This window comes from Schistocerca americana, chromosome 4 (assembly GCF_021461395.2).
Source record: "Schistocerca americana isolate TAMUIC-IGC-003095 chromosome 4, iqSchAmer2.1, whole genome shotgun sequence".
NCBI lineage: Eukaryota > Metazoa > Arthropoda > Insecta > Orthoptera > Acrididae > Schistocerca > Schistocerca americana.
In genome coordinates this window covers 442,755,884-442,766,912 of record NC_060122.1, presented here as the reverse complement: position 1 = coordinate 442,766,912, position 11,029 = coordinate 442,755,884, and the positions used below count along the sequence as shown (strand labels likewise).

At 43.9% G+C, this 11,029-nt stretch overlaps 1 protein-coding gene across 1 annotated transcript in view; it reads left to right on the top strand.

Annotated features, from left to right (window-relative positions):
* The first annotated feature begins 5,429 nt into the window (after positions 1-5,429).
* The window catches only part of LOC124613008, a 52,231-nt gene continuing 46,631 nt past the window's right edge, over positions 5,430-11,029 (top strand). Inside the window, exon 1 of the mRNA XM_047141562.1 lies at positions 5,430-5,492. The gene's annotated coding sequence lies outside the window, so the exon portion shown is untranslated. The remainder of the gene's footprint in view (positions 5,493-11,029) is intronic.

Sequence of the window (11,029 nt, the reverse complement as noted above, 5' to 3'; positions counted from 1 at the left end):
TCCTTCGTGGTATGTTGTTTCTCTTGTCTGAGGGTGTATTTGAATGTTTTATAGGGCAAGAATAAAGTGTTTTATATGGCAAGAATAAAGCAGCTCCAGGTATGCGCGCCATCTAGTAGGCGACGAACAGTATTACATGTGGAGCCCTCTGATGTCTAGGGCTGTGTATCGCGTCTGATGGAAATACAGCATGCATAGACAAATCATTTCACAAAACATTTCAGCATTTTTTATTTGTTTTTATTTTCAACTTTTGTTGTGAAAGCATGAAGTGTAATATGTTTAAATATCGATGGGTGCTCCGTTATTTTCTTAATTCCCTTGATTACTGCCAATCAATGAAATATTTATTTACATTTACATAACGAACTAAGGTTTAAATTTATTCCTGAAATTCAACGTAGCTGTAATCGGTATAGACCTAAAGCGACGTATGAAAAAATCTGTGGCGGGCTTTGTCTCGAACCCGGATTTCCCGCTAATCACGAGCGGTCGTCTCACCACGTAGGCTGTCCGAGCACGTTCCCCCGACTGACCCAAACTACCGTATATCACACACCCATCTATTTCTTATCGTAGATTATTACACTTATTACAGTTAAGTTGAATGTCAGGGATAAATCTCAATATTTGGAACTGTAGTTTGTCATCAAATAAGACGAAGACATGCCTGAGACGAAAATGACAATGATAATCTATGACTTCTGGTTGCCTTGATTCTAAAAAGACTTGCACGGGAATCACGACATGTGCGAGTGTGGGTAAATGAATTAACAATTTATAAGAAGAAATATATAGGTGTGTGACATGTGGAAGAGTAGGTCCGTCTGCGGAGCGTACTCGGGCAGCCCAAGTGTGAAGTCGATCACTCGTAATAAGTGGGAAATTCGGCGTCGAGCCCATGTCCGGAAAAATTGTCATGTCACTAATATGCAGTATAGCTATGCACGTTGCACTTAAGTTGAATTTCAGGAATAAGTTTTGATGAAATATTTGTTTGTTGAAGGAGACCTCGCGCCTCTCGATTTGATACCCTACTTGTCCGTTTCCCGTTCTTCGTTTGGTAATGAAAACTCTGAAAAAACTGACCCTCAAACCACGAAGTTTTTCTGGATCATCATATAACTTTCAAGCGCTTAAATTTTTTGTTCCGGAAAACTGGACCAGTTTGATAGCCCATTTGTCCATTTTTCACTCTTTGAAAATTCGGATAAAAGTGCATTGGGTTTTTAGGGAGTCTTATTTTCGCTACACTCAGGAATATGACTGACAAACTCAAATAGTATGCGGAGGTACCCCGAGCTGCACATTCACATCTGGAGATAACGTTTCTCTAGATGTAGTCTGATGAACACTCGGCAGCTGATACACAACAAAGTAAGTCAGACCGCGTTCAGAGTAAAGACACTTGGACTGTGGCCAGCCGGAATGGCCGAGCGGTTCTAGGCACTACAGTCTGGAACCGCGCGACCGCTACGGTCGCAGGTTCGAATCCTGCCATGGGCATGGATGTGTGTGATGTCCTTAGGTTAGTTAGGTTTAAGTAGTTCTGAGTTCTAGGGGACTGATGACCTCAGAAGTCCCATAGTGCTCAGAGCCATCTGAACCATTTGAACTTCGACTGTCAACATTTTATCAGTAAATTGAATAAGTATTCGTCAAAGTTCCCGAATTTACTGCCCTCGAGGAAAGTTCTCGAGCTCAGATTATTCTTGGGACCGAGAGCTGGCTGAAACCCCAAGTGGAAGGCTCTGAGATGTTAAGCGAGTCATGGAACGTATGTCGTAAAGACAGATTAGAGGCCATAGGAGGGGGAGTGTTTATTACAGTTAACAAAAATATTGTCTCTATTGAGGTCGAAGTTGAGTGGGTCAGTGAAGCTATCTGGTCACGTGTAACAAGTGTAGGTGAAACCGAGTTAATTGTTGGATGTTTTTACCGGCCACCCGATTCTCTAGTAACATCTCTAGAGTCATTCAAAGAAAGTTTACGGTCAGTAGTGTGCAAATCTCCAGATCGTGTATTACTAGTTGGAGGTGACTCTAACCGCCCGCATCTCGTGGTCGTGCGGTAGCGTTCTCGCTTCCCACGCCCGGGTTCCCGGGTTCGATTCCCGGCGGGGTCAGGGATTTTCTCTGCCTCGTGATGGCCGGGTGTTGTGTGCTGTCCTTAGGTTAGTTAGGTTTAACTAGTTCTAAGTTCTAGGGGACTTATGACCACAGCAGTTGAGTCCCATAGTGCTCAGAGCCATTTTTTTTGGTGACTCTAACCGACCGAGTATAGGCAGAAATGTCTATAGATTATTTGCAGGGGGTACAGACAGATAGTCATGTCAAGTTTCCTTTGAACACGTTTTCTGAAAACATTCTTGAATAACTTGTCCGACAATTCACACACAATGGAAATATCTTAAACCTTGTAGCTACAAACAGGCCGGACCTTATCGACAACGTCAATATAGAAACTGGGATTAGGATGATGATTTCTTATAGTAACAATGGCTACGAAAGTTAATAGCTCAGTTAAGAAGGCTAGGAGAATGTTACTGCTAGAAAGAGCAGATAAGCAGTTGTTATCATCTCACTTAGAGTGTGAAATGACATCACTTAGTTCCAGTAGTATGAATGTAGAGGGATTGTGGGCAAAGTTCAGGCAGATTGTAACTCGCGGTATGGGGAATTATATACCTACTCAAGGTTTAATAACGAGACTCGGAAAGTGCTGGGGAAGCAGAGGCTGTTGTACTCTCGGTTCAAAAGAGAACGCGCGAATGACGAGAAGTAAATGTTAGTACAGTGTCGTGCGGTTGTGCAAAGGTCTATGCGCGAAGCATAAGATTACTACCACCGAAATACCTTAGCAAAAGATCTGGCAGAGAATCCGATAACATTATGGAACTACGTAAAATCGCTAAGTGGGTCTAAGGCTTCCATCCAGTCACTTGTAGATCAGTCTGGCATGGCAGTTGAAGATAGCAAAACGAAACTCAAAGTTTTAAATTCCACCATTAAGAAATAATCAGGAGCATCGTGCAAACATACCGTCGTTTGACCAAGGAACACACTCCCGTATGGAAGACATAGTAACAAACATCCCTGGCGCAGAGAAACAACTGAAAAAGTTTAAAACAAATGAGTCACCAGGTCAGGATGGAACCCCAGTTTGGTTTTTCAAAGACCTGCGTACGACATTGACCCTTTACTTAGCTTGCATTTATCGTGAATCTCTAGCCCAGCGCCAAGTCTCAAGCGACTGGAAAAAGCGCAGGTGATTGCTATGTATAAGAAGGGCAAAAGAACGGAAAATTACAGACCATTATCCCTAACTTCGGCTTGCTGCAGAATCAGCGAACATCTTCTTAGTTTGAATGTAATAAATTTCCTTGAGACCGAGAAGCTTATGTCCATGAATCAGATGGTTTTAGAAAGCTCACCCTTTTCTCACATGATATACTGCAAACTATGAACGAACGGCAACAGGCAAATTCCATATTTCCAGATTTCCGGAAAGCGTTTGACACAATGCCGCATTGCAGGCTGTTAAAGAAGGTAGGAATATATGGAATAAGTTCACAGACATGTGAATGACTCGAAGATATCTTAAATAATAGAACCCAATATGTTGTTCACGAAGGCGAGTGTTCATCCGATACAAGGGTATCGTCAGGAAGGCAGCAGGGAAGTGTGATAGGACCGTTGTTGTTCGCTGTATACATAACTGATCTAGCGGACAGGGTGGGCAGTAATCTGCGGCTGTTTGCTGATGATGCTGTAGCGTATGGTAAAGTGTCGAAGTTGAGTGACTGTAGGAGAATACAAGATGACGTAGGGAAAATTTCTAGTTGGCGTGATGAATGGCAGCTAGCTTTAAATGTAGAGAAATGTAAGTTATGCGGATGAGTAGGAAAAACAATCTAGTTATGTTCGAATACGGCATTAATACTGTCCTGCTTGACACAGTCATGTCGTTTAAATATCTGCTCGTAACGTTGCATATGAAATGGAATTAGGATTGTGGTAGGAAAGGCGAACGGTCGACTTCAGTTTACTGCGACAATTCTAGGAAAGTGTGGTTCACCTGTAAAGGAGACTGCATATGGGACGCCAATGCGGTCTGTTCTTGAGGACTGCTCAAATGTTTGCAATCCGTACCAGGTCGGATTGAAGAAAGACGTAAGCTATTCAGAAGCGGGCTGCTAGATTTATTACGGATAGGTTCGAATAACACTTAAGTATTTAGGGATGCTTCGGGAAATCAAATGGATATCGCTGTGGAGAAAGCAACGTAATTTTCGAGGAACACTATTGAGAAAATTTAGAGACCGGTATATGATGACGATGTCCCATATTCCGAGGAGCGTAGGGGACGATCCGGGAGACCCGCACCGCCGACTAGGCAAGGTCCTAGCGGAGGCGGTTTGCCATTGCCTTCCTCCGACCGTAATGAGGATGAATGATGATGACGAAGACGACACAACACCCAGTCATCTCGAGGTAGGGAAAATTCCTGACCCCTTCAGGAATCGAACCCGGACCCCGTGCGCGAGAAGTGAGAACGCCATCGCAAGACCACGAGCTGCGGACCTTTATATTGATGATGATGAGGTCCCATACTCCTTGACAGCGCTAGGGGACGATGCGGGAGACCCTCACCGCCGTACTAGCAAGGTACTAGCGGAGGTGGTTTGCCATTGCCTTCCTCCGACCGTAATGGGGATGAGTGATGATAATGAGGACGACACAACACTCAGTCATCTCGGGGCAGGTGAATATCCCTAACCCCGCCGGGAATCGAACCGGGAACCCCATGGTCGGGAAGCGAGAACGCTACCGCGAGACCACGAGCTGCGGACCCGATATATGAAGCTGACTACAGAACAGTTCTGTTGCCTCCAATATGCATTACGCGTAAGGACCTCGAAGATATGAGAAATTTGGGCTCATACCGAGGCATACTAACAGCCTTTCTTCCCCTGTTCTCTTTGCGAATGGAACAGGAGGAGTAATGACTAGTATGGGCTACCGTCCACCACGCGCCGTAAGGGGGACTGCGGAGTATCGATGTAGATCTAGATGTAGTTGTAGATACAGTAGCCCTGCCGCAGGAGACCTGAGCTCATCTTCGCTTTCGAGGAGCCGTGGCAGGGGTCGCCCCGGCGAGGAAGATGAAAGTGGCGCGAAAGTGCGGCTGCGCCACCTGCAGCTGGCGGAGCCCTTGACACGGCGACTCCTCGGCGGACGCGCTGACGCGCCGACGCGCCGACGCGCTCGCTTCTTCCGAGTAGCCGCGGCTGGCGACGCCGGGGGTTGCAGGCGGAGGGGGCGGAGCCTCGCGCCGCGCGGGAGAGGGGCCGGTGGAAGGGGTGCGCCAGATGTAGGTTAGGTGAGGATGTAGGCCGGCTATATACGCGCACGCCGCCACCAGCGCGCACTTCAGTCGACTCCCGACAGCGGTCGCGTCCACAGCAACTGCTCTCTCTGCACACTCCACAGGTAAGTCCCGGCGCTCTCCGCGCTGTGGCCCGTATGCGGGAAGCGTCAGCTGATCGCTACGCGCCAGTCGCAACTGCGGCCCATTGCTGACCTACCCGCGGGATCCCGCTGCAAATCGCACTCAATAGTATTACGAGGCTAGTCGGAAAGTAAGGTCCGATAGGTAGTGCCATGGAAACAACAGTGAAAATCCGATAAAGTTTTGCACGGACGTGTTGGGCAATGTCCCAATTGTGCCTGTCGATCGCGTCATGTCGCTCTACGAAGCTCTGAGCACACGGTGACCACGTAAAGACTCCTACAACAATAGCATCTCCAGCCTAGTATGGGTGCCCGCCGCGAAATTTCGCCTGATTTCATGCAACCCTACATAACGTATCTGTCATGCGTTTTCTTCTTCATGACAGTGCTCGGTCGCACACTGCAGCGTTTTCGATAGGAAGTGTTTGATCATCTACCATACACCCGGTACTTGGCTCCCTCTAATGTTCATCTCTGCTCAAATGAACTGCTAGCAACGAAGACAACATTTCGGCACGGAAAACGAATTTCAGACAGGCTTGGAGAAGTGGCGGAAGACTCAAGCAGCTGCCTTCTATGATGACGGTCTTGGAAAGTTGGCACAACACTACGACAAATGTTTAAGTCGGACAAAACAAAGAAATAGCTGGAAGATGTAGCAAACTGTTGCAAATAAAACATTTTGATTTCCACTGTGGTTACCATTCCGCGACCGACCGGACATTACTTTCCGAATAGCACTCGTTCACTGTACACTATCCTATAAAATCGACTTTTTGCTCACTGACAAATACTCGCGTGCGATCTACTTCTTTTGATTTTATACCCGGAAAGAGTAAATAAATACACAATTTTTACTTACACCAACATCACGGCGATTTACCACGTATAGTCCTAGCACAGGAGGTAAGCTCTCGACATTCTGGTGTCTTTGCCGAAGGAGCTGTCGCAGCGCTTACGGAACGCAACTCGTACTCATGAGGAGCGGGGCTCAAATTTCTGTGGTTCCTCTAAATAGATTTTGAAATATGCTGGGATGATTTTATTGAATAGTTACGGACGATTTTAACAATTTCTGTCGTTCCCCATGTTTCTCAGGGGTATGCAGCCATAATTATACGTTTTCTGTTCTAGAATATTTCTAAAGTATTTGATACCCACTCTAAATAGGATTAATAGTGGATTTTGAAATATACAAAGAAGGACAGCACAAGCGGTCACTGGTTTGTTTGACCCACGGGAGAACGTCACGGATATCCTAAGGAAACTGAACTGGCACATACTTGAAGATACATGGAAACTATCCGGCGAAAGCTTACTTCCAAAGTATCAAGTACCAGCACTTTTTAAATCCATTGTTAGATTCTTGCATAAAGACGTAAATTTTCTAGCCATCACAAATTGAAAGGATTGAAAAATATAGCAAGATAACATTCGACCTTTATCACGTACGCATTTTAGGATATACATCCGCAAAATTGTCAACAGATTGATAATGCTATGAGTATTCACTTACACTACTAAATACAGTTCCCATCTAACCACTCTTTTGTACTGAACCAGTTAATTCATTTACGCGAATCTCGAATAGCCCCTCATGTACCGCTCGCATAGGAACCCGACGCACGAAGGCATTTAAGCATTCCATCTCCCCGTGCACTATACTTGAATAGAACTGTAAGAAATCTTAGTATCCTCGGACATGCGCTTTCCAGTACGTTGTATAGATGTAGATCTGTAATTGACTCCTCCGATTTCATTGTACTAATTTATTATTTGATTTACCCACATCGATTTCGAGACACTGTGTCCCACCACCAAGTGTGCCTGGAAACTATAGTACATTAGTCGAATTAAGATATGTCCCCTGTGAGAATCTGTCTATAGATCTCGTCACCATTCAGTGTCCGCATGAGACGCAAACTGAAACCTATGCAATGCCACGGCATTGACGATTCGTTAGCAACAGCCTCTTAATGCGAGGTGGTGGAGTTTGGGCGGGGCGGCGTGGCATTGCGGAAGGCTACGGCTCTGTGTCTGATGCCGTCTGTGTGTGGTCAGAAGATCTGTACACAGATATCCACAGCAGACATACTTTATTTCGATTAACTTGATTTTACAACCACATTTGATAGGACAGAGTGTACCGAAATCAATAATGTTCAACAAAATGACAGAACCAATACAGTGGAATCGAAGGAGTCAACGAGGGATATTTTCTTCTTCAACCTTCTTGTATCCCAACTCGTGCTCCATTCGTGATGATCACGCCATCGACAGTACTTCTAACCTTCCTTCCTTCGTTTGACAAGAAGACATCTTGCTACCAAGGGGCGTGAGACGTATAGTTTCTTCCTTTTTTTAATTTAAAATGAGGTCCTCGGATGTTTCTCCATTTGTCCAGCCTCTGCTCATAAAGTCTAAATCCAACTTATTTCGAGGAAGTTTTCAGTTTTTTTGCATTGTCATAAGATTATTCATTCAACATGCACACAGAGAAGTGGCACATTCAACACAAATGACAATGTACGAGGTGGATTCGAACCCTCAGTTTCCATTTGACACGGTAGTGACACTGCCTCAAGTTCACGAAAGCTAGAAGTGCTTAGTTCCCATGGAAACCTAACTACGGCGCAACCTGGCACTTTCCTCATTCACAAAAAGGAAGGGGAAAAACTATATTTTAAGATCCAGCCGTCACTGGGCCTGTTAGTGAAAGAAGCCTAACTCAGTTGGAGAAAAATTAGGAAAAGGATCATCTGTGTCTTATCGAAGAAGCTGTATCAGCGCCCCGTTGTGGTAATTTCAAAAAACATTATTCAGAATTGCGGACGAGGATCTGAACAGTGTTCCTACGGATTACGATTTCTATGTATCAAGCACTGCTTTGCTGGCTCGACCACATTCTCACCCTACTGCCAGACGTGATCGTCAAGTTGTAAGCAAGAACTAACTGATCGACCGATTATCTGGGGACAGGAGACATTGTTGCAAATACTGCACGAATGAACGTTCGTCTGAAACATTCAGGCTCGGTTCACCAGTAGCAGCATCATTACTTGGGAATTTTACAATCGGTTGGAACAACAGACAAAATGGTGTGCAAGGATTATGATTAGTCCAGAAGAGTTTCTTCCTTGTTGAGTAGCTCAAGTACTTTTATTTAATGTCTGTTTCAAAGACTTTTCTTTCATTCATAACTTGTGGTACTGAACAGCTTCACTGTAAAATTTCGTTGTTTATGAAATCAGAATGACTTGGAAGCTGTCACCCTGTTGTAGAATTCTATCAGAGTGCCTTCTTCGGCATTCGTTCTCATGCGGCTGGTTTTTCGGTGCTATAAATTTTCATACATCTGTAAAATATCATTTAGCAAAAAGCTTCGGTAGGAGTTTCGTATAGAAGAAAATAGCTATAATATTAATGATTTTTCTGTTACACGTGTACTAACATGGAGTTCTCATATTCTCGAGAATTTTTTTGAAGTATACAGAGACAGAAGGGCGTACACAGTCATTGTTTCACTACTGTACGAGATTTGTTAGAAAATGACTGCTTGATCCATGAAAGAACTATCGTATTTTAGTTGGAGTGCGCTCTGTCGATTTCCGTCTTTCTCGCTTTCATCCGACAGTGAATTTAATCGCTGCAGACATAAACACGTTGACAGTTTTCCGAACTCCTGTGCTTGGCAGTATCATTAAATGTGGAACGTTTCAGCTTAGTTGCCGAAAACTTGCTGTACTTGAAAGATTGCGCGGAATAAAATTCTTTTTTTGTTCTTCATGGTAATAAAACAATCTTTCACGAGTTTGTATACACCGTTTGCCGAATAACAAGTGGGTTATTGGAAAAACAGTTCAAAGACCGACTGCAAATCAGTGCAAATAATTCATTGCGACACATCTAGCCGACAGAAAAATCGCGTTTCAGGTCTTCAAATATCACATGATGAAAGAAAGGAAAAGTTGTTCGATAGGTCTTGGTGTGATATGAAGTCCAAAGAGTAAGAAGTTACACGTCAAAAAGCTGACAAGCTAATTGCAAGATAATGATTTTATAGATTGGGCTTAATCAATAATAACGTGACTGAAACTGAAAGGTTATTAGTTTCCACTCATTAAGGAACGAGAACATTCCAGCCTTGTTGGAGAAGAGCTAATCCCCTGGTTTAGTGAACTGGACGTTTGTGCTAAGATTATTTAGCCGGGTAGATTATTCCGTTAAATGCTAATATAATTTTGTCTGAAAAGAGTGGTAGGACAGTTGTTGTTCACAACAGATGTAACTGACAAGGCGAACAAAACAACTAACGGCTGTCTTGCAATATTTAGTTAGAAATTCAGGTCATCGACGTTTAGCGCAATGACTAGAGGAGTATAAATATAGATGTAGATGTTTAGGGCTCAACACCTACATCTGTATTTATACTCCACTAGGCCGCTGGCGTGTAGCCGAGGATGCATCGTGTACTACTATTATATGTTCCTCTCGCACCTTTTCCGTTAGTAGGTGAAATAACTATCATTCAAATTCCGTATGACCTTAAATCTTTCATACTGTTTGCCTCTTCTTGGACTGTTTACTCACGCAATTTTAACAGCACTACTCTCTCTGACACACGGCAGAGGAACACAGGGCAGTCGGTCGACATCGTGTGGTCTTCAGGGCCTGATCTCGTTCTCTCTCTCTCTCTCTCTCTCTCTCTCTCTATCTTTCACTCTCTCTCTCTCTCTCCCTAAGACATACCTGATTGATGAGCAATACACGAAAATCGGTTGGACGATGGATTATAAGCGTTCATTTTCCTGTGTGAATTACATTTTCTTCTTACAATGAATCTCAACTTGGCATATTCCTTGCTACAATTTGTTGTATGCCATCGTTCTAACTATTAATCACTCTGGAAACTTATTCATAGATAGTTTATCATTGTGAATGCTTCCAAATATTAATTGCCAACTGTGTAGTAAAAAAGTAATGCCATATTTAATTCATATTTGCAAAATGAGGAGCACCTACAGAAGTCTAGGTGTGGGAAGGAGAATGTCAGACAGATTGACTGAAAGAATACTGTGAAATTGTAATTCGTGCACGAAGGAAGTCACTCCCAAACCTCGCATGTGGCCTATACTGGAGAGGCCTTTGGCAATATTGGCTAACTGGTGAGATTAAGAAGATTCGAAGGAAAGCTAAGCGGTTCGTAACGAGTGTGTTCAAACAGCGCTAGATTTTCGTGGAAATACTAATAAGAATTCCGCCGGCTGAAGCTTAACGCGTTGTGCACGACGGAAATGCTTATTCCGAAATTTCTCGGAGCAGACGTGTCAAAGAGACTCAAGAAGCAAATCTCTTTAACACATGCATCTCATCGTACAAAAATCGTAACTGTGAAATTGATACTTTCAGCCTAGCGCCGTACAGCAGCTTGGGGAGCGCGGGTGCGCATACAGAGTTTTCTCTCCGTGAAAAATGTAAAATCTGAGCCAGTCTCCCACTGTGAACTCCTCGTTAGA